This window comes from Pantherophis guttatus, chromosome 4, assembly GCF_059756535.1.
Source record: "Pantherophis guttatus breed Tessera chromosome 4, ASM5975653v1, whole genome shotgun sequence".
NCBI classification, from domain to species: domain Eukaryota; kingdom Metazoa; phylum Chordata; class Lepidosauria; order Squamata; family Colubridae; genus Pantherophis; species Pantherophis guttatus.
In genome coordinates, this window is record NC_142066.1 from 116,930,781 (window position 1) to 116,958,493 (window position 27,713).

Below are 27,713 nucleotides of genomic sequence, written 5' to 3' on the forward strand. Positions count from 1 at the left end.
TCTGCATAAGAATACCTAACAGTAGCTAATGTAAATGATTAACGTATTTCTTTCAGGGAAGACGAAAATGAAAAAAAAGTACTACATTGACATTACATTGCTGTGGAGAATTTTCCACAGTTAAGAGAGTTATTAATACATGCAAAAGATACTGCATTGAGTGCTAAAATTATTATTTTCGGGCACACAATGTGGAGATAAAAGTTTTTAATACTGGGAAACATAGAAAATGATGATCAGCAGCAAGCTGAATAGACTTGATTACACCATAATGGAAGCACCATTGGAAGATCTAAAGGACCACGTTAGGGCAGATTGTCCTAGAAAGGATGCTATGTGGTCAATAAGACTTGATGACATAATAGTTTGATCAATTATTTGTTTATATTGCAGAACAGTAATTGCTATTATTATACAGAAAGTTTAAAAAAGATAAACAAAATAGCTTCGTATTTAAGTGATGCAGTTGTGGCATTAATAAATAACAAAAAGAGTAACACAACCTATTCATCCTAAAATATTCCTAACAATTTTAGGAGTTAGGCATATTTAATCTGTAATTACCAGTATAATTTAATTTATTAAATCACTGTAAGTAAAACATTGCCTTGGTAAGATTTTTGTATTTCATCTGAGAAATAACAATATCAGCTATCAACTTGGCTATATTGTTGACAACCGTTTCCTACAAAATCTATGCCATGCTAATTTTATCACTGTAGAAGCAGTGGTCAGTGGAGAAATTTTGTTTATCTCAATCTTTATCTACAGCCTCTATATGCCCGTCCCAGCCACTCCTCACCTGTCCGCCTGGGCTCCTTAGGGCCCCAACAGGAAGCAGTTTTTGGAGCTAAGCAGCCACTATGAGAAAGAGTTGGCAAAACAGCTGGCTCAGTTCAAACTGGATCTGACTGAGAAGGAGGCTCAGCAGAAGCATCTCACTGAGGACTATGAGCATAGGCTTTCCAAGTAGAGGGAAGACTTGCGGGAGTGCAAGGCCAGGTACCAGCACATGGAGACTCAGCGGGCTGAGATGGTCAGTTAGTTCCAAGTCATGATACAGTCCCACTGGAACAAAGCCCTCTTCTCTTTGCCATTAGCGCTGCTTCCCTCCAGCCTTCACCAAAGCCCCACACAGGAGGCTGAAGCAGACCCCAAGTCAGAATCACAACAATGGGCGGGTATTACGGAAACCTAGTTGGGCCAGGAGGGAGGGGTTCCCCTTGTTGATATGTGCCCACCCAGTTTACATGCATTTCATCAGCTGAGGTCACAGGGGAGGGCAGGGGGGGTGGCAGTTGTCATTAAAGAAGGCCTTGGGTCGAGGGAGACCACTGTTCCTCAGACAGCCGCATGTGAGTCCCTCCTTGTGAAGTGGGGTCATGGGGTCCAGATGGGCTTGCTGATCACATACCTGGCTCCCTGCCATGTGGTGGCGGCCCTGCCCGAGCTGCTCAACGTTATAGCCGTGGTGGTGGTTGATACCCCCAGGCTTATGGTCATGGGGGATTTCAACTTGCCATCCGTCGGTGAGGCGTCTGAGGCAGCTCGGGAGTTCATGGCTTCCATGACAGCTATGGACCTGACCCAGTTAGTTCATGGCCCTACTCACATGGAGGGGAACACGCTGGACATGGTTTTTGTCTCTGGTCAGTGGTTGAGTGATCTTGAGATAGGGGATATAGCGATTGAGCCCTTGTCATGGTCGGAACACTCCCTTCTTTGCTTTGATCTTTGAACCGTCACACCCCGCCGCAGGGAGGCGGAACTGATAAGGTAGTTCCACCCCAGGCGCCTGATGGAGCCTGATAGGTTCCAGACAGAGCTTGGGCCATTCCCTGAGGCTCTGGCTCATGCCTCAACTGAGGATCTAGTGGCCACCTGGGATAGGGTGGCCGCTGGAGCCTTGGATCAGGTCGTGCCTTTGTGGCCTCTGACCTGGCGCAGGTCTCACTTAGCTCCTTGGTTTACCGAGGAGCTAAGGGAGATGAAGCACTGGAAAAGACACCTGGAGAGCAGTTGGAGGGCCAGCCTTTCTGAATCCGACTGAACACTGGTAAGGTCTCATATTAAGACTTACCTAGTGGCGATAAAAGCAGCAAAATGTAACTATTTTGCCGCTCTTATTGCGTCATCAGATAATTGCCCGGCCGCCCTGTTTAGGGTGACCTGCTCCCTGCTCCACCAAGGAGCACGGGAGGACCCCTTGGAGGGTAGGGCCGAGGACTTTGTACAGTATCTGTATGACAAAATAGCTCAGATTGGGGAAGACTTGGACTCTGACTGGGTAGATTCAGGAAGGATGATGGAGGCAGGGCTTGAGAATGTTATTTGGGAAGAGTTTGACCCTGTGACTCCCGAAGACGTGGACAGGATTCTGGGTAAACTGAACGCAGCCACATGTTTATTGGACCCGTGTCCCTCCTGGTTGGTGCTGGCTTCTCGGGAGGTGACACGAGGCTGGATCCAGGGGATTATAAATGCTTCATTGAGTGAGGGTGACTTTCCCACCACCTTGAAAGAGGCGGTGGTGAGGCCTCTCCTCAAGAGAGTAGTCCAGGCGGGAAGTGTATTTTGTTTTATTTGGTATATAGTAAAGACATTATTTTTTTAAAAAGACATGATCATGGAACCTAGAACCCAGGACTAAGTGCACACCACTATTGCGTACAGTTCATTAAATCAGATAGGATAAAATCATATTCTGCATTATTATAATACAGATGTGTTATGCCCTGTGTGCATGTAGGTGGGGAGCAGTTTTCCAATTAATTTCCCACAGTTTGGAGATATTCAAATGCTTTTTTGTTCTCCAGAATTTTGCCACTGCCTATCAGGCTACAATTAAGCAAAGAATACCATATGCTCTAAGACAAGATTTTTCAACCTTAGCAACTTTAACATGTGTGAATTTCAACTCCCAGAATTCCCCAGCAAGCATGTGGGAGGTTTAAATCTACAAATCTTAAAATTACTGAGGTTGAGAAACACTCTTATAAGGTGTCATTTGGGCTATCAAAACATTATAGACATATTTTAGGTCAAGTAATGGTCTTCATAACCATTGCATATCTACTCCTTAAAAGACAATGGCTGCATGCATTATTTTTGGTGTTTATTTTCCCCTATCTGTACTTTGTTATGCCTATTCTGAAAGGATTTCATTCTCTCTGAGATTTATAAATTGTAGGTGCTCTTCTAGATCTTTCTTACTACTGCAATGCTCTCTACATGGGGCTCCCCTTGAGGAGCACCCAGAGGTTCTGACTAGTGCAGAGTGCGGCCACGTGGATGGTTATGGGAGCAACATGGCGTTCCCATGTAACACCTCTACTGCGCGAGCTGCACTGGCTCCCAGTGGTTTTCCGGGTGCGCTTCAAGTTTTTGGTTACCACCTTTAGAGCACTCCATGGCTTAGGACCCGGGTACATACGGGACCACCTGCTGCCACCAGTAGCCTCTCATCGGCCAGTACGCTCTCATAGAGAGGGGCTCCTCAGGGTACCGTCGGCCAAACAGTGTCAACTGGCGCCCCCCAGGGGAAGAGCCTTCTCTGTGGGGGCACCTGCTATCTGGAATGAGCTCCCCTTGGAGATACGGAGGATCCCGGATTTACGCATCTTCCACCACACCTTCAAGACCTTTTTATTCCAACAGGCTGGCCTGGCCTAACCTCCCTTTTTAATTGTAAATTTTAATTTTGTCTTAAATTTTAGGGGTGTTTTAATCCGTTCTGGGCCAAATTTATTTAATTAGGTTTTTATACTGTTTTTAAATTTTGTAATTCTGTATGTTTTATTTTTTGGCTGTTCACCGCCCTGAGTCCCTCGGGAGTAGGGCGGTATATAAATCTAATAATAAATAAATAAATAAATAAATAAATAAATAAATAAATAAATAAACAAACAAATAAACATTGCAAGCAAGTTTGCAAGACATGTAAGTAGGATACTACAGATAATCCTCAATTTACAACCATTTGTTTAGTGACCATTCAAAGTTACAACCACACTGAAAAAAGTGACTTATTACCCTTCGTCATGCTTACAACCATTGCAGCATTCTATGGTCACATGATCATTTCCGACACTTGGCAACTGGCATGTATTTATAATGATTGCAGTGTCCCACTGCAAGGCAGTCATGTGATCACCTTTTGCGATCTTCTGACAAGTAAGTCAATGGGAAAGCCAGATTCATTTAACAACCAAGTTACTAACTCAACTGCAGTGATTCACTTAACAACTGTAGGAAGAAAGATTATAAATGAGGCATAACTCACATAGTAATTTTTTTGCTTAGCAACGGAAATTTTGCAGTCAGGTCTAGTCATATGCTGAGGACTATCTATAAAATTCACATGTTGTCATTTGCCCCCTCTTGTGTTCATTTGGCATACCCATGTCACAAATATCAGTTCATCTTTTCCAAGGCCATTACAAATGCTTCAGTGACGAAAATTGTCAAGTTAAAATGCAAGGCTCTAAATGTTGATGAGTCAGCATCTGACAGAATCCCTATGTGTAGGAATCTGAAAATAGTCTCTAAAGCAGGGCTGTCAAACTCCCAGCCCATGGGCCAGATGCGTCACACGCTAGCCGCACCCACTCCCGGTTTAGCAAAGGGTGGAGAAGTCCTGATATGTCACATGACGCTGCCGTGATGACATGAGTTTGACACCCCTGCTCTAAAGTATTTCCATTTGACATGTGAGATTTGATGCTTTGAGATTTTAGTATTACTATATCTCAATTTTTTTTTAAGAGAAGGCTTTTGGACAGCAAATAAATTCTGATGACATTCAATATAACATCTTTATAATGTTGTTGTTATTTTAGGTAAAATATGCACCATTGCACACAAACATTAAAAAAAATATGAAAGGAAAGTGGAGGAAGGAAGAGGATTTGAAATGAAAGAATTGCTAACTTGAGTCTGTTTGGGGAAGCACCTGTACACAATTTGTGAATGATCTCACTCTGACATGGATTTCAGGGATGGTAATTCAAGTTATATGATGGGGTCATGGCAAATCAGCTGTGGAAGTATTCCAGATTTCTTGCCTTTGAACTGTACTCATAATATTTTAAAGAATAAAATTAGATGATATAACATTTGGAAGTATGGCTTTATCCTCGAGGCATCTTGTAGATTGCTAAATTGTTGGGTAATTCTGTTCCAAAACATATCTCCATTTAATTATTGTTCTCTTATTTTAAAGACCCTTGTAAAATTGTTACAGATTGGATTTATATTTGCTTCAAGCAAGTGATTTATTTAAGAAACATAAAATGCAAATACTCCTTACATTCCCAGAGATTGTCTGAAAACCTTTCTTTCTTTCTTTCTTTCTTTCTTTCTTTCTTTCTTTCTTTCTTTTCTTTCTTTTTCTTTCTTTCTTTCTTTCCTTCCTTCCCTTCTTTCCTTCTTTCCCTCTTTCTTTTCCTTCCTTCCTTCCTTCATTTTTTACATTTTTGAACCACCCATTTTCCTCAAATAGAGACCCTTCCTTCCTTCCTTCCTTCCTTCCTTCCTTCCTTCCTTCCTTCCATGTTTGTTTGTTTGTTTGTTTTTGATTCCTAGCAACTGCCTGGACTCCCTGAATTTTCTTGGTAAGGTTTTTCCAAAGTGGTTTTCCACTGCTTCCTTTCTAGGACTAACAGAGAGCAACTGACCCAAGGTCACCCAACTGTTTATGCTTAAGGAAGGCCAGGACCTCACAGTCTCCTGATTTCTAGCTCAATACCTTAACTACTGAACCAAACTGGCTGTGTCAGAAATTGTGTCTAATTTCCTGTATATGATACCTATTTTTGAAGGTTTCCATAGTGCACAAAATACCTTTAAATGTGTGCAGAAAGGACTATCTTTTCTGTCATTTCTTTACAAGAATGGTCTTCAGTACTAGAAACCTCCCGGTTCGGCCCAGTTCCCGCGAGCCGGTAGCGGTGACGATATGACGTCACCGAAACGGTTCTGCCCCACCCCCACCCCACCCCACCCCCGCATTATTCTTACCTTTTATTTGGCCCCACTCACAATCTATTGCTGCCTCCTGAGTCCCAGCTGATGGCTAAGGGAAAAAAACTGTTTAAACTCTTGCCACAGGGCTTCAAAGGGCCGCCCTACAGCTGAACAGTATTAAAAGAAAACAAATGAGTAGACTGATGCCTGTAAAAATAAATGGGTAGACCTAGTGGTGGGATTCTACTTCGGTAGAACCGGTTGTTAAATAGTTAAGTAGTTAAGCCAGTGGTTCCCAAAGTGGGCGGTACCATGCCTTAGGTGGGTGGTAAGAGGCAAAGGGGGGGCAGGGGGATGCTAGAGGCAAAAGGGGGAGACAGGGGGGCACTAAATGGCAAGGAGTGTGGTCCCCACCCTTTGGCCTGTGCCTCACAGCAGTTACCTCCTTGCAAGCAAACAGCAAGAAAAAACAACTCCTTTCAGCTTCAGCATAGGTTAATTAGCCAGTTGATTAGATCTGCCTCCCAACTCTCACCTGATCTGCTCTCAGCTGTTTTGCACAGGGCTCAGCTGCTTGCTGCAAAGAGCTAAATTGCTGGAGCAGATTTTTTTTTCTCCTTATGCAAATCAAGCTGAAAATGAAACTGAAAGTAAAGGAGGCTGTTGGCTGTTATGTTGGAAAATTAGGCAGAGGCAGATTTCTTTTCTTTTTCCTCACCAAAAAAGGTAGGTGCAAACAATGGGAAATTTAGGGCAAAAGAGGAGAGTTCAAGATTTTAAAACACAAAAGAAAAAAAGCTCTATTTAACTAGGGAATTGTAATAATTGAGATACTATTAATTGTATATTGTGTTGAAAGCAGAAATGGTTAAGTTGTGGTTTGGAGGAATATATGGGGAAATTATTTGGTTTATTATTATTGGTAAATATAATTAATTGATTTGTAAGAAATTGGATTGCATGGAAATAATTGGAATATTCATGTTCATATTGATTAATACACAAAAAAGTTAGTTATATAACTAATTGATTTATATTAAAATGTTGAATTTGTATTAAACTGTAATATTACATAATTAACCAATGTGAGGATGGATATAAAAATAGATGACAATGGGAAGGGGTATAATATAGAATAGAAGGGAAAAATTGAATTTGATTAAGATTAGAGATGAGGATGAAGGGTAATGTTGGTTTTTTAAAAAAATAGATGAGGAATAAATATGGCAAAAAGGAAATATAGAAATTGTAAATTTAATTGAAATGACTAAACACTGTTTAAATTTGTGAACCGGCCAAATACTCTGTTCAAAGAAAATACATTGTACATTTGTATGTGTGTTTCTAATTATTGCTATTTATTCATATTTGTTCTCTTTTATTCTTTAAAGTTTAACAATTCGTTCTTTATCTTAATATCTTTATATTTGTTTGGGGTTGGCTTTCTTCCCTTTCATCTTTTTTATTGTACAGCAATCTTTCTCCTCAAACCTACCACCACTCTCTTTTCTTTCCTTCTTACTTTCTTTCCCCCTTCTTCTCCTCCCTACTTCCTCTTCCTTTCTCCTTCTCTTCCTGTCTTCCTCCCTCTCTTACCCTCACTCCTACTCTAATTTCCCTTCCCTTCCTTCCTCCCTTCTCTTCCTTCCCTCTCTCTCCTTCCTTCTTCCATCTCTCTTCTCCTTCCTTCATCCCTCTCTATTGCTGTATCCTTTTGTGCATATGGATTATTTGACTACTCCTCGAATTTACGACTGTCCTCACATTTTATGTTTTTCGTCCTATCTTGTCACCATGGGTGACACGGTTGTTAAGAATACTTATGAATGGGCATAAATGATGACCAGTCATAAGTGTGAGGACCAGTCAAAAGTGCCAAGACCTGTCAGAAATCACTTTTTTCAGCCCTCTGGGTAGTCCTTTTGTGCATATGGACTACTCAGAGGGCTGAAAAAATTATTTTTGACTGGTCCTCACACTTTTGACCAGTCCTCGAACTTACGACTGTCCTCACATTTTACCCTATCTTGTTTTTGCCCTATCTTGTCACCATGGTGAAGAGAAGCAGTTGTGAACTGGTTGTTAAGAATGCTGCATGGGCATAAATGTGAGGATGGTCATAAGTGTGAGGACCAGTCAAAAGTGCGAGGACCTGTCAGAAATGACTTTTTTCAGCCCTCTGAGTAGTCCCTATACACATAGCCATGGCCACCCGGTCACATGACCAGCTAGCAACATCCACCCAGTCAGATGACCTCCAAGCCACACCCACAAAATACTGTAGAACCAGTAGTAAAAAAATTTAGAACCCACCCCTGACTAGAAAGTACTATAAACCCACTTTAATTAAGGCCTTTGTTTTTGGCATATGGGAAGAAATTGTCATCCTGTTCAAAGTAATTTTACCCTTTGCTTAATTGGTTGAAGGAATAGGAATTCTGTAGCTGGACTATATATGTGGACTATGTAAAAATTTATATCTGGACACCAGAGAATTAGAACTTTTCCGCTCTCTTTGCTGGCTTCCAGAGATTATCTGGAGTTTGGTAGTTCAGATGTGGTAACCCTACTTGAACAGAATTTTTTTTAAAAAAAGAAACTGAGCTTGCTTCCAACTAAATATTGGAATGAGACAATACAAACAATTTCTTTAAGCATTCAATTTAACCATGCAACTGAAAGCATTTTATTCCTTATATCAACAAAACCAAAAAGTAACATCACTATTTCTCCCCTTAGCGGGGAAGAACATGGCAAATATTCTTTTCACTGAAATAATTATGCTTGCTATTCTCTAAGCTACGAACAGATGGAAACAAATATCAGCCCTCAAGTACCATTTAACAAATTGCTCCAAATCAAAACATCACCTACCGAACATGTTATGATGTAATTAATTGGTAAAATGCTGACTTTTTTTAATCTTGCAGTAAACAATTTAAACATCTGCTAAGCTTTCAAAGAGCCCAAAAGCTATACTTAAATGAATCAATGCCATTTGACTTTAAGACTGAGAAGTAATCGTCAGCAGAATTTGTGAAACAGCCTTTAGAGATATGTATGAATTATTTACAAGTCTAACAGCATGAGCCTAGACATGTTTACTTGAAAGTAAATTCATATTAGTTCAATGGGATTTTCTTTCTAGTGAATGTGCTTAGAATTTCAGCCAAAGGCCATGCCCGAAAACATAATTTTTACAAGAAAATAATATTGCCATTATGAGTGGTTACTTCTGAAGCAATGTATTTCAGATTGGCTTCTATATTCAGTACCTGCTAATTAATCTCTTAGAGTTCTGGACCAATTCAATGCATATAAACTTATTGCTTTGGAAAACTGCCATTAATCCAGAGGTGAAATTCAAAATTTTTCCCCTGTGGGCGTGGCTTGGTGGGCGTGGCAGGGGAAGGATAGTGCAAAATCTCCATTCCCTCCCCACTCCTGGGCCAACTAGAGGTGGTATTTGCCAGTTCTCCAAACTACTCAAAATTTCCACTACTGGTTCTCCAGAATCTGTTAGAACCTGCTGAATTTCATCCCTGCATTAATCTTATATTACGCTGTGATTACAGCTGTTAATAGCAATAATAGTTATAATGGTACAGGAATATAAAATAATGGAAGTAATCACAATGTTAACTGATAATATTCTTCCCTTCTAATAAATCTAAAATAGAGGCAACTATTTTTTTGAATTATTGTTATATGTTATTCAATAGTTTAAGTTTTGGGGCAGAATTAAAAAATAAGGGTTGCTCATAGATTTTTATATCCACATAAAAAAATAAATATAATATATATACAGGCATGGGACCAGTCAGTCAAGGAAGATACATTATGGACCATATCAGTTAAAGAATTTTGACTGGTGGAATGCAGAAAAAGATTCTTCTGTGCCATTGGATCGTATCTTTCCCAAAACTAAGGCAGATCCCCCCTTTTCTTGGCCTTTTGGGTTAAGGTCTGAAGACCTGATTCTGTGGTATTTTGGGGGGGGCGTTGTCATAGAAAACCATGCATCCATGGGTCCTGTTCAAGCCTTGAAGGCCCTCCCCCAACCTTTTTAACTTTGAATTTTAACTAATTTGTCTTCTAATATATTTATAGACATTTTTAATGTTTTTATATTTTGCTTGTACAATGCCAAGAATCCCTTTGTGAGGGAGATGGGCAGTTTCTAAATAAAATAAAATAAAACAAACAAACAAACAAATAAACAAACAAACAAATATCAATGTAATCAAACATTGGGGTAGGTTAATGTTGTATCAAAAAAGAATACTGGATTTGAAGGAACCTCTCCACTTATAAAAGGCCACCTTACATTGCAGTAGTCTCTATCTTTAAGCAGAATGATGACTTTGGATTCAAGCTTCCTGTCTATCATATGCTTCCTGGTTGACATATCCATTCTCTATCCCAAGGATTCTCAATATTTCTGACAAAAATTGAATCATACTAAATTGTGATAGGATTACTTTATCCCAAACAAAAATGGTACATTTTGCCTGAGTCTATTTATTCAATTGAGCAACCTTATCTATCACTTGTTTCCTAGTATTGTAAATTAAATAAGCATAAAGAATAGATTTCAGTTTCTAATGGCCATTTAATTTCAAATATCAACCAGGACATTATGGAATGATGGAGAATGGTAATCACTTTTTTAAATTCTCATTTATAGAAAGCTACCAAGGTCATTTCTCCAACTTACATGTAAATGCTCTAAAACAGGGATCCACAATCCCTGGGCCAAGGACAGACACATAGTTCCATGGACCACCAGGAGCTAGGATGCACAAGCGAGTGAAGCACCATCCGTGCATGCAGTGGATACAGGCAGCACATCAAATCACACCCCTCCCCAGTCTATAGAAAACTGGCACAGAACCAGTCTCTGGCTCTAAAGCAATAAGAATTCTGGTCCATTATACTGTTCACTTCTTGGACAATAAATGCATGCCAAGTGACTTAAAGAAACAAATGTCAGCAGCAGCAACAAATGTGTGCAGAAAACCCTGTCTCTAAGAAAAATGTAACAATGTAACTGATGGATTCAAACCTGCAAGTTACTACTTTTTACTGAGCAAAATCACTATGTTACTTATTTAAAAGAGTGGTAGTTTTTAAAACAAACATGTCAATACAATCCGAAAGATAACCCAATTGGTATGAAGGAGTAGGAGATTAGAAGTAGAGGTAACCACTGCACCAAAAAACCTAAAAAGCAAAGGATGTGTTTCATTGGTTTGCCATTGCCCCTTTCCTAGGACTCAGAAAAAGTGACTAGAATAAAGTTACCCAGCTGGCTTTGTGCCTAAAATGGAGCTAAAACTTAAACTGTCCCAGGTAATTCAGCTAAACAGAAGCCGAAGATCTAGGATAGGTAGGCAGCTAACTAAATGGAATAAATAAAAATTATTAAAGATCTAGGATGATCTTTAATAATTCGCAGTAGTTGGAAGGAAATTCTACAACACTTCTTCAAGAAAAAAAATTTGAGGCTGAAGAATGTGTATAGCCTAAGAAATAAAGAGACAAATAAATTAGAAGAATTAATTGCAACACAATATCCTATATGTAGGGCTAGAAAGGAAAAACTTGCCACATTCATTGTTGTTCTGTATAGTTTGCCTTTTATGTATGAAATATGAGCTAGATATAATGTATTTTTCAGTTCAGTAAACGTATTTTTGCCCCTGTAGCTAAAAACATATCAAATACATATATACATACATACATACATACATACATGTACATATTGTACATACATGTGACTGAGTTCAGGTATAAGTGAAGGACTAACAAAATTTATTCTGCTTCCCTTCAGCTAGCAAAAGAATATGTTCACCTTTTTGTCTCTATATTCTCCTTCTGGCATACACATCCCTAAAATCAAATACTATCTAGCTTTTTAAGTATCTGGGATGGTTGGGTATTTATTTTCAGCTGTTTTCACAACAGTAGTCATGCAAACTTTTGTGCATAGTAACCTTGTAAATTGTCTGCTTCTCTTTTTCCCTATCCATCAACAGACTGATCAAGCCAGATTTAATTATTTAATTTATTTCCTAATTCCAACAATCAGCTTCAACCCAGCCCTTCAAATCTACAATCACTGTAGTTTTTGATCCCATGACTCATCATTTATAACTAGATATTTGGGAAGCATATGTTAATTGTATATTATCACTTTCACATGTTCTTGAAAATAAAGAATTGTTGAAAAAATATTGTAATTGAAAAAGCCTGATGCTGGAAAAAAGAATTTCATATACATATGGACCTAAGGGTGTTTTGTTTTTGTTTTTTGCAGTTTTTGCTATAAATGTTGTTGTGGATGCCAAGAAAGTTAAACAGTTAGTGTGTTCTTTGCACCCTTCCCCATTTGTTCTCCTTTGTTTGTATTCTTGTCTGGGTTCTCCTTTGCCTGTTCAGATAATAGCATATAAAGCAGTATATAAGTGCTATTACTGTATATTGTTAAAACAGCATCAAATTGTTCTTTTATTTATTCAGCTTGGTCCTATATTTCTAACTTAACTAGAACATTTAAGTCAAGTGAACATATTTTTAAAATACATAAATCAATAAACAAATGTTAAAGGCATGACAATTATTTCACATTAAAATATGCATTTGATTTAGAAGTACTTTAAAGTCATGATTAAATAGAGGCCAGGTGTAACACCAGGGCCAAAGAGAGATACAGAAGCCCTTCTGGTTTATGCCTGCTATGAAGGCCTCTTAATGCAGTTTTTTTTCCAAAAGTGTGTGGGTGGGGGGTTGTTTGTGGGGTGGAGGGTTTGCAGACAGGCTCATAATGGACACAGTCCTTCAGATTGTCAGGTCAGGCCCTTACTGGTTTAGATTTTGATAGTTAATACCTTAATCTGAATCCGAAAAACAACTGGAAACAGATACAGATCTTTCAATATAATGTCATACAGTTATAATATTGTGCTCTACTTCAGAGTATAAACTACTAAACTTACCACTGAATCAACATTTCAGAAGTTGGGAACCACCCTTTTTTATTTACTTTTTTTTTTTTGCACCAGGATAAAAACAAAAAGTGATTAAATGATGGGATATATTTGTGATTGGTGCTTCTTTCTCTCTGTGTTTTTGAAATACATTGCAGGGGTGTGGGAACAATAAAGCTTTAGTGCACTAAATTGGTCTAAAAATGTAATGCCCCATATTTCACTATCGCACTGTTAATATACACCTTTTTGTAAAAATTGAGGGCCGGGGGAGAAGGACTAAAAACAGAAATGTGGAAAATATATACAACTGACAAATTATGCAACCTTCATCTAGGACTTTATGGGAAAATGATGAGTGGTTTTCAGGTGCCCATGATTAGGTAAGTCCCAACAGGAAAATTGGGAGATGGCTGGGCCCAAGTCCAAAGGTGGCATCAGCATTAATGAGTTGTAGAAGGTAGTGGTACTCCAGCAATTGCTTGAAAATGCAGGTGCTGGCTGTGTCCCATGTGCAGGTGCCAAGATAACTGAAGTTTTAATAAACTTTTGTTCTTTTTTCTTTTCTTTTTTTGTCACAGCTATTTTAATTTTCCCCAAGGCTTTGGTACTTTAAATCATTTAGTTCTTTGTCTCAGAAGAAAGGAAAAACAGATACCAGAGAAAGATATGGCTGAGTATTTAATTTTGGAATACCAAAGTTATCTACTGCTTTACCTAAACCTGTAATAAATCAGCTAATATTAAAATCATCTTGGATCACATAGCTGTTCACAGAAAATATCACAGAAGTTTCCTTTAAACCTGGTTGGCTTTGTTTTGTTTTGTTTTGTTTTGTTTTGTTTTATTTTGGCAAACAGAATATATTTTGCAATGATGAATTTGGCTCTTGCATACATTTATACCAGCCACCTGGGAATATCTTGAGCAAAGCACAGAGTTTGCACCTTTGAAAGAGTTTAGAGTTTCGTTCTGTGAATTAATCATGAGTAGAAGGAAGTTTCTAAGTCCAAACTAGAATAAATTGTTCAAAAATATACATTTTAAAATCAGATTTATTTTAAAATCTGATAAATCAGTAAATCAGATTTACAGTTATGGATGAAAAATGTAATGTATATTGAAGTGAATGTGTTGGTTGCTCTCTTGAAACAGAAGTGTTTACTCCCAAAAAACACTGCTTCTAGATTAAGGTGACCAGATGTCCCGCTTTTGGCGGGACAGTCCCAATTTTTAGCAATTTGTCCCGCGTCCTGTGGCGTTTTTAAAAAGTCACGATTTTTCATTCTGCCTCCTGAGTCCCAGCTGATGGCTAGAGGGAAAAAACTGTTTAAACTCTTGCCGCGGGGCTTCAAAGGGCCGCCCTACAGGTGATCAGTGTTAAAAGAAAACAAATGAGTAGACCGATGCCTGCAAAGATAGAAAAACCCCTTACAACTTCCGCATAGGTTAATTAGCACAAGTTGATTAGCTCGGCTTCCCCACTCTCATCTGATTTGCTCTCAGCTGTTTTGTGCAGGGCTCTGTTCTGTTGCTAGCTGCAAAGAGTTCCTGGAGCAGATTTTTTTCCCCCTAGCTATGCTGAAAAAGCGAAAGCGAAAGTAAAGCAGTAAAGTAAAGAGCCTTGGTAGTACAGTGATCTAAAGCACCCTGTTATTAACACAGCTGCCTGCAATTACTGCAGGTTCGAATCTTACCAGGCTCAAGGTTAACTCAGCTTTCCATCCTTTCTAAGTTAGGTTAAATGAGGACCCAGTTTGTGGGGGCAATAAGCTGACTTTGTATAAATATACAAAAGTATGAAGGCTATTGCTTAATGCATTGTAAGCTGCCCTGAGTCTCTGAAGAAGGGCGGCATATAAATCAAATTAAAAAACTAAATAAATAAAAAAAAAGCAGGGTCTTGGCTGCAACGTGACAAAATGAGGCAGAGAGAGATTTCTTTTTCTTTTTCCTCACCAAAACAGGTAGGTGCAAAACTGCAAACAATGGGAAATTTAGGGCAAAAGAGGAGAGTTCAAGATTTTAAAACACAAAAGAAAAAAAGCTCTATTTAACTAGGGAATTGTAATAATTGAGATACTATTAATTGTATATTGTGTTGAAAGCAGAGATGGTTAAGTTGTGGTTTGGAGGAATATATGGGGGAAATTATTTGGTTTATTATTATTGGTAAATATAATTAATTGATTTGTAAGAAATTGGATTGCATGGAAATAATTGGAATATTCATGTTCATATTGATTAATATACAAAAAAGATAGTTATATAACTAATTGATTTATATTAAAATGTTGAATTTGTATTGAACAACTGTATTACATAATTACATAATTAACCAATGTGAGGATGGATATAAAAATAGATGACAATGGGAAGGGGTATAATATAGAATAGAAGGGAAAAATTGAATTTGATTAAGATTAGAGATGAGGATGAAGGGTAATATCGTTTTTAAAAAAAATAGATGAGGAATAAATATGGCAAAAAGGAAATATAGAAATTGTAAATTTAATTGAAATGACTAAACACTGTTTAAATTTGTGAACCAGCCAAATATTCTGTTCAAAGAAAATACATTGTATGTTTGTATGTGTGTTTCTAATTATTGCTATTTATTCATATTTGTTCTCTTTTATTCTTTAAAGTTTAACAATTCATTCTTTATCTTAATATCTTAATATTTGTTTGGGGTTGCCTTTCTTCCCTTTCATCTTTTTTATTGTACAGCAATCTTTCTCCTCAAACCTACCACCTCTCTCTTTTCTTTCCTTCTTACTTTCTCTTCCTCCCCTTCTTCTTCTCCTCCCTACTTCCTCTTCCTTTCTCCTTCTCCTCCTCTCTTCCTCCCTCTCTTACCCTCACTCCTACTCTAATTTCCCTTCCCTTCCTTCATCCCTCTCTATTGCTGTATCCTTTTATGCATATGGACTACTCAGAGGGCTGAAAAAGTTATTTTTGACTGGTCTGGTCCTCGCACTTTTGACCAGTCCTCAAATTTACGACTGTCCTCACATTTTACATTTTTGCCCTATCTTGTCATCATGGTGAAGAGAAGCAGTTGTGAAATGAGTGACATGGTTGTTAAGAATGCTGCACGGGCATAAATGTGAGGATGGTCATAAGTGTGAGGACCAGTCAAAAGCACGAGGACCTGTCAGAAATGACTTTTTTTAGCCCTCTGGTTAGTCCTTTTGTGCATATGGACTAATCAGAGGGCTGAAAAAGTTATTTTTGACTGGTCTTCGCAATTTTGACCAGTCCTCAAACTTACGACTGTCCTCACGTTTTACGTTTTTTGCCCTATCTTATCACCATGGTGAAGAGAAGCAGTTGTGAAATGAGTGACATGGTTGTTAAGAATGCTGCACGGGCATAAATGTGAGGATGGTTATAAGTGTGAGGACCAGTCATAAGTGTGAGGACCTGTCAGAAATGACTTTTTTCAGCCCTCTGAGTAGTCCCTATACACATAGCCATGGCCACCCGGTCACATGACCAGCTAGCCACGCCCACCCAGTCACATGACCTCCAAGCCACGCCCACAAAATAAGCCACACCCACAATGATGTCCCTCTTTACCAATGTTAAAATCTGGTCACCTTATTCTAGATTCTATGCACACATTTCTGCAAGCTTTATTAAATGGTTTGGATTTATATTTTGAATATGTATTAAGATTGCAACAGAAATCTTAATTTTATTTTAAGGCATGGTAGATTTTAGAAAACTAACATAAACATGCATAATTTCACAGATGTAATCTGTAACTTAATCTAAAATACGTGTTCTTAGAAAAGCTGAATTTCGTTGAATGAATTTGCCAGAGCCATGCCCAGAACTGCCAGCTGTACAGCATGATCCTACGCATACACGCTCTGGTCTAAACAAAAAGTGCCACATAATTATATACAGCACACCTTTCCCCCTATTTTTAAGCCAACATTGGAAGCTACTGTTTAAAACTCATAGCAGAGTGAAGAGCCACATCAGCCTTTATCTATTGAAAAATCACTGTCTCCATGTAGACATTTTTTCACCTGCAGGTGGAAAGATACTATCTATGTTTGGAACTTAATGCTAATTTAGTTCAATGAGATTTAATCCTCCCTGAGCTGATCTGTTAAATTAAACAGATTATTTTAAACTCTAATTGTACTGAATAAAAAAAAATAGATTTCAGCTGTGGTGCCAGGCAGAGAGACTACAAGCAGAACTTGTTTGAAGGGACTAGAGAGGCCCTTTTTTGCATCCTTTAATACTCCAAGCCATTGAGATAAACTGTGCACCACTTTAACCCTCTTCAAAAGACATCCGGATGAGTCATCGTCACTATATCTTGTGGCACTGAAGCAATCAGTTATTTTCTATGATACCAGACTTTCAGGCTACACTGAACAATTTATCAGGGAATAATTTTAACTCCAGAATTATGCCATCAAGATCAGTTTGGCAAAATAATATTATGCAATTCATGGATATTTTCATAATCAAATTCTCTTTTCAATTCCTTCTGTCTTTGTATTTTTATTTTCTTTTATTTGGAGAGAAAATCTGTGAAATTCACAAGTATAGTGAATTTTCCTTTCCACAATCACATACCCAGTTGCATTATTTAAATTCCTTGATGTAGTCTATATTTACAACTTCAAAACCTCCCTCCTATAATAAAAGCTTTTGAGGTTCACATATGATTTTTTTTCAGACAACAGATTAAAGGTTTGAGGCAGAGTTGAGTGCTATGAGACATGATATAAGTAGGTATTTGTTTGTTTTTAAACCATAGCTTAGCACAATTAAGATGTTTTCTGTCTAGTCTGAGGCCAATTATGAAATGTGCGCAAACTCTACCAAAGATAACAAAATTGAATCAGCTACTGATTGTAAATATCTTACACTTGCAAGCATTCATTGTGGCTATATGTAAATGTTTAGATGGGACAAAAACAAAATAACACCTACTTGTCACACATTGCTAATACCATTCAAAGTCACTGTGTATACATAAGAGCTTGTCTATATGTTAAACTTATAGTATGTGCAGGTGTCAGTGGTATCATTGAGACTGTGCATGTAATTTCAGTGTAGCATATTTGAATTTATTGGATTATTTTGTAATCCACTATGCCACACAGAAATATTTGCTATTTGATGAATGTATTTTTCTTAGCTCTTGAATTGCATGAGCCATTATATGCAATGCCTTAGTATAAAGCATTGGGAAAAAAACCAAGCTAGAGTTCCTAAATTCCTTCTTCATATGAAGGAATATTCTTTTTGTCTCATATAGCAAGCACAACTTCCTTTCCATGATACCCCAGGTGAACCATTTCAATAATTCTTTATTAGACGCTAAATCTAGAAGTAAGAATACTTTATAGAGATTTGTCCCAGATAAATCAAGGATGATTCTTTTTCTACCTTTTGATTGAGTCCAGTATAGTTTGTGACAGAACAGGAAATGCCCACTCCATTCCACCTTCCTGCTTAAACAACTCAGAATAAATCAAATTGAGAGTTGGTCACTTCAGCATTTCATTACCACCAAACTAATAAAGATATACCGTGTTCCTCTGAAAATAAGATCCTGTCTTATATTTTTTGAACCCCAAAATAAGCACTTGGCCTTATTTTCAGGGAGGTCTTATTATTTTGGGGCGCATGGAGGAAGATGGGGCTCCTCTTGCCATCTTACCTGATTTTCAGCTCTGCGTTTAAATATTTTCGGGGAAGGTTCATTTTCAGGAGGAGGCTTATTTTAGCACATGCGCTCAAATGCCTGATTGGGCTTATTATCGAGGATGTCTTATTTTCAGGGAAACAGGGTATCTAATAATATACTAAATAATAGTTTGATGCCCAGGTACATTATTCAAAAGCATTTCCATCCATTCTAAATCTAAATGAAAAGCTATATTAGTTATCAGACAGAACAGTGAAATGTGATTTTCTCTCTCTCTCTCCCTCCTCTCTTTCTTTTTCTCTCCACTCCTCCATTTCTCTCCCTCTCCCTCCCTCTGTCCATTTAAATTAGATGAAGTTGATAAGAATTTTGGAACTTTTTAGCAGGAACAATGGCTAAAACAGGTGCTTTTTGTTGTGGTTTTAGTATTATAATGGTCTGGAGGAAGCAAAGAAACCGGAGAGTCCAACAATCACAACTGTGATAAAAAATGGTAAGGACAGAACCTCAGATCATCACTGTGGTCAAAGCAGAAAAAAAAGGGCTGAAATTGGAAAAGGAACTTCTAAAGCACAAGCCGAATGCACCATGTGCAGGCCACGCCTACCCCAGCTCCACGAAGGGAAAAAAATCATGAAACATCCCGTGACAGCAATGTGACACCACGAGTTTGACACCCATGTTCTAAAGCCAGCTTCCTTTCCAGACGGTTTTCATACACAGCAGATAAACAACTAAATCCTCTATCTCTTTTACCCATACAATTTATAAAAATAGACTTAGTCACAAGTCACTAAACTCTTACACATTTCTGCAAGTTACATTTCCCAGTGCTTTTTTTAATGCAGGAAAAATTGGCATGTGCAATACACAAAGACTGACAATATTTTCTTCCAGTAATCAGAAGAATAATTTAGGAAATATAAATTTGCAGATAAATTGTCCAGTAGCAGTATGTTACCAGTTGCAATAAGAAATTAATCTATAACCTCACAATGTTTTCCAAGGGTATGGGACTGTGATCTTTTGCTCTAATTGTCAACACATTCCATATCATGTCCCTCTAATCTGAAATATAGTTTTTATATAATTTAAAAAGTATTATTTTGTATTTTTGAACACATTCCATATCATGTCCCTCTAATCTGAAATATAGTTTTTATATAATTTAAAAAGTATTATTTTGTATTTTTGAAAATTTATCTTGCAGAAAAATTAAGAGCAATTCAGAACAATGTATTTAGATCTATAAAATAATCTATATTTAATAAAATAATATAACAAAATTTAAATTTATTTAAATAAATAAATGAAATAATATCTAACTTATCCTGAAGATTTAAACCATATATATTAGGAATAATAAAGCTGATGTATTGTTCATGTAGCTGCTTAACATGAAATGCCTCAAGCAGTGATATACTGGAAAGGTAATAAAATAATGCAATAGGAACATAAAATATTTGGTACATAGGGATGTGCCAAATACTCCTACATGTAAATTCTTATGGAATGAATGTCTTGAGAAACAGTTGGATGGGGTTCTGAATGAGGTTCTATGGAAGACTAGATGTCCCTGAAGGAGTGGGAACAGTATTTCAGTGGAGATTGCCAGCCAGCCAGTAAATTCTGGTAAGTACAGTCTTCCAGACAAAGATTGTGAGATTATCCACTGGCACTCCGGATGGCTGATCCTTGTAAAGGGACTGCAAGAACTGAGATATTTGTGGTTGACTCATAATCTGAGGGTCTGAGGGTGGAGGGATTTCAATCAAGTTCACAGCTGTAATGCAACCTACTTAGATAAGAGATTTGCAAAAGCCACACTTTCTTAATCATTACCAGATGCAATCAATTAACGTTTTTAAAAAAGAGATTTTCCATGTGGTGGATAAAAGAAATCCACTTGATGAGTCAACGTTCTTTCTGGATTAAAGAAGGAGAAAAAGCCTTTTAAAAAGCCTAAAAGCTTAGCAAGAATAGGATATAAGAAAGTTTAAAATGGATAAAGGGAACAGTAATTTTGAAAACGTAAATTTTGGTGATAGTACTTTTGAAATATTGGAATTAAAATGACAGATGAACCTGACTTGACAAACAGAATGTTATCTGTTTAACATTAAAGAGTGTAGACAATTGATGAATTTTACAATCTAAAGATAAAAGTAATATAAGTCAGATTGTGATTGGAATGTAACCACAGAGTGCCATTTGAGGCAAAAGCATTAATGATGGGGGGATGCTTGCTTTTGATTTTCCTTCTTATAACTGGTGAGACACTTTCACTTTTGAATTATAATATTTGAATGGCAATTACTTAAAAAGCAGCAAAAATGGGAGAATGGAAGACAAGTTTGTTAGTGCCACGTGCAGGAAAAGGAATTACATCAGAGTTGTTTCCAGTGTTTGAGCAATTAGGTAAAAAGTTTTTTGAGTCATTTAATAATAAGTTGATAGCTTTTTGAGGAAAAAAGATCACATTTTATAGATGAGAAATAATAGGTGAACATAAATGGTTAACATGGCATGAGTTACTAGAATTCTACCAAGGGAAATACAAAATAAAATCAAGGTAGCAGCTGATGGCAGAGGGACATGCTTGTCAATGCTTTTCCTATTTATGATTGTCAGATTATGAGGGTTTCTTGGTGATCTCTGAGCTTGCTTGTTTTCTTGGAGATATTTCATTAACCAAACTAGGTAATATCAGTGCTAGTCAACTCTGATGATAATCAGCACTAGCATTGATGATGTTACCTAGTTTGGGTAATGAAGTGTCTGCAAGAAAACAAGCATGTTCAAAGAGTATCAAGGAACCCTAATTTCAACCTTGAGCTACAAATAACCTCCTTTATTGGTTATCAGATTCAAAATAGGAAAAAGATATCGATTCGAAGAGTGACTTTGAAGAGGAATTGGGTATAAATGATGAACATGTAATTGCTAAATGTTTAAATTTTATTGAAACAGAAGACAAGTGAAAGATTTATGATAAAGTGGACTAATATACAGATGGAACAATGGAAAAATATATGATTGAAAGGACTGAAATTTACTTGATACAGTAATCTTAAAGAAAAATTTTATATAATTATGTACTGTTGATATATAACATCAGAAACATCTAGAATGTATACAGGTATTTTAAATTTATATTGGAAGTAGAAAAACAAAAAGGGTACTTTTATCACGTTTTGTGGATGTGAAAAAAAAGCTAGAAGATTTCAAATGCATACATTAATTCAGAAAATTTTAAAGATTAATATATAACTGAAACCAAAACTTTTCCTTTTGGGACTGATAGATACAATAAACAATTGAGGAAAAAAGTCATGAATTGTATTTCTATAGCTAATAATATCAACAAGATTATTATACACCCAAGGATGAAAAATTCAGCAATACTTACAATGAAGGAATGGTTGGTGAAGGTGATAGAACTTGCTGAAATGGCCAACTTGACCTGTATGATTAGAGAAAAGACAATATTTACATTTATTGCTGATTGGAAATGCTTGTGGACTTTTTGCATCAGAAAAAATGAAGTTATGATCTATGGTTTTGATGATTAGAGAAGATAAATTATAGAAAGAAAGTCACAATGTAACTTTATAGAAAATAGAAAAAACTAAATCTACAATTATAACTGCTGTAAATAGGCTACTTCTTTATACCTTGATTCTTTCTTTTCTATTTTTCTTTATTCTATTTTTAGTTTTTCTTTAGCTTTCTTTTTTATTTCTTCTTTTTTCTTTTTTCCCTTACTCTATTTTACTTTCTATTAATTTTTACTCTTGACTTTAAAGTTTTCAATAAATTATATTTTACAAAGAAAGTTTGCTGAACAAAGAACATAATATGCATTCCTGAAGTGCATCTCTATTCATGCCTTGTAAAGGAAGGGAGATGTACTTTTAGACTGGAAGAAGTCTATTGCCTTTCCAGACAGCACTGCTCCACAACACAGTTCTTTTAGCAGTTCCAAGAAGGCTCCACACCCATTTGTACTACTCAGGTGACCCTGAGGACACAGACAAACCCCCAAGTGGTCCAATGATTTTCTAAAAAATGCAAATGATCAGCTATCTGCAAGGAATATAAATTCTTCCATTCTCCACCATCCAGTCAGAACTGAAGAAGCTTCTTGAATGAGAAGTGAAATGTCTTCAAAGAAAAGCAAGAAAATCTAGTTGCCTCTGAAAAAGCACCTTTAGAACATTCTATCTCCTCATTCTTCTCTTGTTCCAATTAGTCTGTAGTTCTCAACCCTACCCCCTCCTCCTCCTTTTACTACTGCTGTCTTATTCTGTCTCTTCATTCTCCTCTTCTTATGTTTGATCTGTAGTTACTCCTCCTCCACCTCCCCCCCCTACCCATCACCTCCTCTTCCTCCTCCATATCCAATCTCAAAATATTCTCACAGACCAATACCTAGTTTCTTGGAATCCCAAACTCTACTTTCTATTATTCCTAACTTACATTTTAGTAATACTGGAATAGTTCTGGCAGTACACTAATTTGTTTAAATATAGTTTCTGGAACAGAAAATGTGTGAATTAGGAATCATATATAGCTTCGTCAAGGGATGCGGTGGCTCAGTGGCTAAGATGCTGAGCTTGTCGCTCAGAAGGCAGTTCAGCGGTTCGAATCCAGTGGTGAAATGTAAATGTTGTTACTACCGGTTCTGTGGGTGTGGCTTGGGGGAGGTAATGTGACTGGGTGGGCATGGCCAACTTTTTTTTTTTAACTTTTAAAAGCATTTTTTTCTACCACCTCTTCAGCCAAATGCTTTTAAAAGCCTCTGACGATCCCAGCTGAGCTGCGTGATCATCAGAGGCTTTTTTTTTTACTTTTAAAAGCATTTTTTCGGCCAAAGAGATTGTAGAAAAAATGCTTTTAAAAGTTTTTTTAAAAAGCTCCTGATGATCGCATGGCTTAGATGGGCATGGGGGGTGTGCAGGGATTTTTGCTACTGGTTCTCCGAACCACCCACCGCCATCGCTACTGGATTGGGCGATCCGGTCTGAACCAGGAGCATTTCACCCCTATTCGAATCCCTAGCGCTGCGAAATGGAGTGAGCTCCCATTACTTGCCCTAGCTTCTGCCAACCTAGCAGTTTGAAAGCATGTAAAAAATGCAAGTAGAAAAATAGGGACTAATTTGGTGGGAAAGTAACAGCACTACATGCAACTTCAGCATTTAGTCACGCAGGCCACATGACCATGGAGACATCTTCGGAAAGTGCTGACTCTTTAGCTTATAAATGGATATGAACACTGCTCCTAGAGCCGGAAAAGACTAGCATGCATGTGCGGGGAATCTTTACCTTTACTTATACCTTCTTCAAAAACTATTTCTTTATCACCTATATAAGTAGGTATATAACATTATAAGGAATGTCCTTATATTTTATTACTTCTGGATATGTTTGCCCCTCTTTTCCTTTTTTTTGATTTTGCTGTTATAACATTATTTTAGTCTGGGCTATCCATCTGATTTGATGTTTTTGCTTTAAAATTTTATCAGTTTTGTATATTATTCATAGTCTGTTGGAGTTGGGTAGCTAATAAATTCAAATAAATAAATAGTGCTTTTGAAATAAATATTTAATATTTGTCCTTTTCTGAAACCTTCATTGTATAAAAAGAAATAATAGTAATAAGTAATAGATCTTATTAAGAACTTTCTAGCCAATAACCCACTGTAAGTTTTAGACAAAAATGTTCTAATAAAAATTAACATATATCTGTCAAACAAACGGTTTAAGCATATTACTGTAAGAGTAGAATAAGGGTAAGATTGTGTATAGCGATTTAAAAGTAAAATTAAAAATTCATCTTGAAATCAAAAATATTTTGTAAAAGTATTTAAACAATAAACTACAGACAGTGGAACATATCTTCCAGTGTATAGTATACTAGAAAAAAATCAGTATAAATAATTCAGTGATCATATTATCTAGGTATGGTTTAGTTGGAAGCTTTTGTCAAAACAATTTGCTACTTGTATGAACACTGGGATATTTTTGAGATTAAATGTCACCAACAGAACTTCAAAGAAGTGAGGTTCATCTTTGCTGCTCACATGGTGACCCATAACATAATGCCTGAATATGCCCTAGTATAGGCTACACTATAATCAGAATAGTGGAGAAAATACATTTGCAAATATATGCGATGCCTTAAGACACAACTTTAAAAACATTTCTATGGGATGCTCTTTCTAGTACTTCACAAACCAGTTCAAAACCAACCAGCAAGTATTTTTATTTCTCTATCTGTGGTATGCTCACAGAACATGAATCACTCAGTATTTCCAACTAATCAATTTGAGAATGTAAAAGATGTCATTCACTCAGTATCCTAGCTACTGGTGACCAAGGAATAATAAGAATCTCCTTATATCAACATAAGGGATGTTGATGTAGCCTTTACATCAAAGAGAATGAAATAGATTGCTCAGTCATTCACATTTTTAGTATGTGTGGCAAGTATTTGTCTAGCTAGTTGGTGAAATATGCAAATAGTTGGTAAGAAGGTATGGATGGTAGTGAACTAACAGCCTTCAACAGCACCTTTTACAGAGAGTCCCTACTTCAAAAGTTGGAACTATAACTCTGACATGGAAGTGAAGGAAATTATTTTGAAGGCAGGAAGAGGCAGGAGACCCTGCCATCAAGAACAGATTGCCCAGGGAGAATGAGAAAGAAGCAAAGCTTTACTCTACTTTCAAATAAGCTCACTGAAAGACCAAAAATAATTGACTGACAATCTAAATGAACTAATGTTGTGTTCTCAAGAAGGGCTAGAACTATTTCTGAAGTGGATCAAAGACCTTTCCCTTAGAATTGCTTGACAATCCAAAGACCAAGAAAGTGCCCTTATAATTGCTCGTGTCAAGGGGACCACCATTTAATATCTGTGGTGGAGAACAGTCTTTGGATTACTAGGCTTTATATTCTGGATATACCTAAAAGTGGGTGGAAATGTTTGTGCGTCTTATACAGCAAATGTTGCCAAAGCTCCGCGCACCCACCGGCCCCCACCTTTTGGCCATTTTCTGCCTCCGTGCGTCACATTTTTGGCCTTTGCATGCTCCATTTTAGACCCACAACACATTGCTGTCAATCACCACCTCTGTGCATTGCCTTTTCAGCCTCTGCACGTTGCATTTTCAGCGTCCGCATGCCCCATTTTTGGCCTCTGCACATCACATTTTCAGCTGGTTCCAAGTGGTGGGGATTGGCAGCGGTGGGAATCCCTGCCACCTGGAACGAGCCGAAAATGTGATGCACAGTGGCCAAAATCAGGGCGTGTGGAGACTGAAAATGCAATGCACAGAGGCCGAAAATGTGACACACAAAGACGGTGATCAGCGGTGATCCCAGCAGCCTGGAACAGGTCTAAATTGGAGCATGTGGAGGCCAAAAATGCAACATGTGGAGGCCAAAAATATAACGCATGGAGGCAGCGATGGGCTGTGGCAATGCCCACAGCCTGGAACAGCTGATTGGAAATATTCTGGGAGGCCGATCCAACTGCCAATCAGCTGCTCATGCTGATTCCGGCTCTCATAATGTGCTGAAGCTGACCAGACTGTTTGCTGTTTGCTGCAAGGATGCTAGCCAGATAAATACCGATGGAGTCTGGTAGGCAGAGGCAGATTTTTTTTTTCTTGTTTTCCTCCCCAAAAACTAAGGTGCATCCGGAGTGTCTTATACTCTGAAAAATACGGTAATAGTAAGTCAAACTGTAGCATGCCATGGATAAGAATTTCTGAACCTGAGCAAATCCTTGAACTTACATGACTTATCATTCAACTCAATTTCTTTTGGATATATTGTTATACATGATTTAAAACAAATTATAGTAAATCGATGAACAAGTCAACTACAATTCTTCAGTTACTTAACCAAATGAGCTTTATTTTAAACCAGAACAATGCCAATTCCAATTAGTATTAGCCAATTATGGATTAGTATTCTATATATATGTAGCTAATAGATACACATATCAGCAGCATATTGCCTATCTCCTGCTATAAAAATTAGTGCCAGAGAATATTCTTGAAAAACAAAACAAGATCATATTGTATGAGTAACTCAGATGCCTTTTTTTTAAAGGTTTTTTTTTTTTTGTAAAAATATTCCTACCTCTTTTAATTTTTACAATATCCCCCATCCAAATCTTTGGGGAAATTAATATTTTTCGTATACATGTACCAATTGTCGAAACAGCAGAATGAAGAAAATAAATTTCTGATGCCAAAAACGATATAGCATTCATACAAGTCACTTTGTAAACTTGTGGAATTAGTGAACCGGACAGAAATACAAGGATTCCAATGAAATAATTGGTGCCTTTGAAACTATTTTTCAAATTTCTACAAAAATCAGCATCTTTAAAAAGAACATCTTAAGGAACTATTTTTTTTTCTTTTACAGCATCTCCATTCTGTGTAAGATTGCAATGTTATAAAACCAGCCGAAACCTAACTTTAAACTATGAATTTGGCAATCATAGCTGCCTTAGTTATAGCTGTAAGAACAAGGCATCTCTAAATTCATAATATTTTTTAACAATCAGAGGTTACCTGCAGCAGGAGAAATCTTCCAGTTTGGGAGAACTGTACAGAGAGGCTGCTTTGGTGAACTAAAGAAACTTGTTAATGTTCTACTCATTATGTTTCAAAAACTGGATGAAGTGATGAAATATCACATCAGACAGACAGACAGACAGACAGACAGACAGACGATGTTATCCCTTTCTTCAAAAGATTGAATATTACTAGATTGTACAATGCAATGGATATTAGATAGTTTGAATTATATTTGCCTTGTGGGAAAGCATTGAAAGAATTGAGAATTAGGTATAATGCTTTCAGGAAAAATGACTAAGAAAGGACAAAGCAGGAATCTTTTCCCCAGGTAAAAACTATGGAACTGATAGTTTTTAAGTTGAAAGAAATGGAATTCTTGTTAAAAACAGTAAGAATGGAAGCAGTTCACAAGGGGAATGGTTGACTTATTTAGATATGTTTGAGCAGATTCTGGATAAACATTTATTAAAGATGCTTT

At 37.1% G+C, this 27,713-nt stretch overlaps 1 protein-coding gene across 8 annotated transcripts in view; it reads right to left on the reverse strand.

Annotated features, from left to right (window-relative positions):
- The window catches only part of CREB5 (cAMP responsive element binding protein 5), a 266,380-nt gene that overhangs the window by 213,974 nt on the left and 24,693 nt on the right, over positions 1 to 27,713 (reverse strand). For 7 of the 8 annotated variants that reach the window (XR_015733985.1, XM_087892619.1, XM_034402318.3 and 4 more), the window contains exon 2: positions 22,046 to 22,099. The exons of the other annotated variant lie outside the window; for it this stretch is intronic. The gene's annotated coding sequence lies outside the window, so the exon portion shown is untranslated. The remainder of the gene's footprint in view (positions 1 to 22,045; positions 22,100 to 27,713) is intronic. 8 annotated transcript variants of the gene reach the window in all.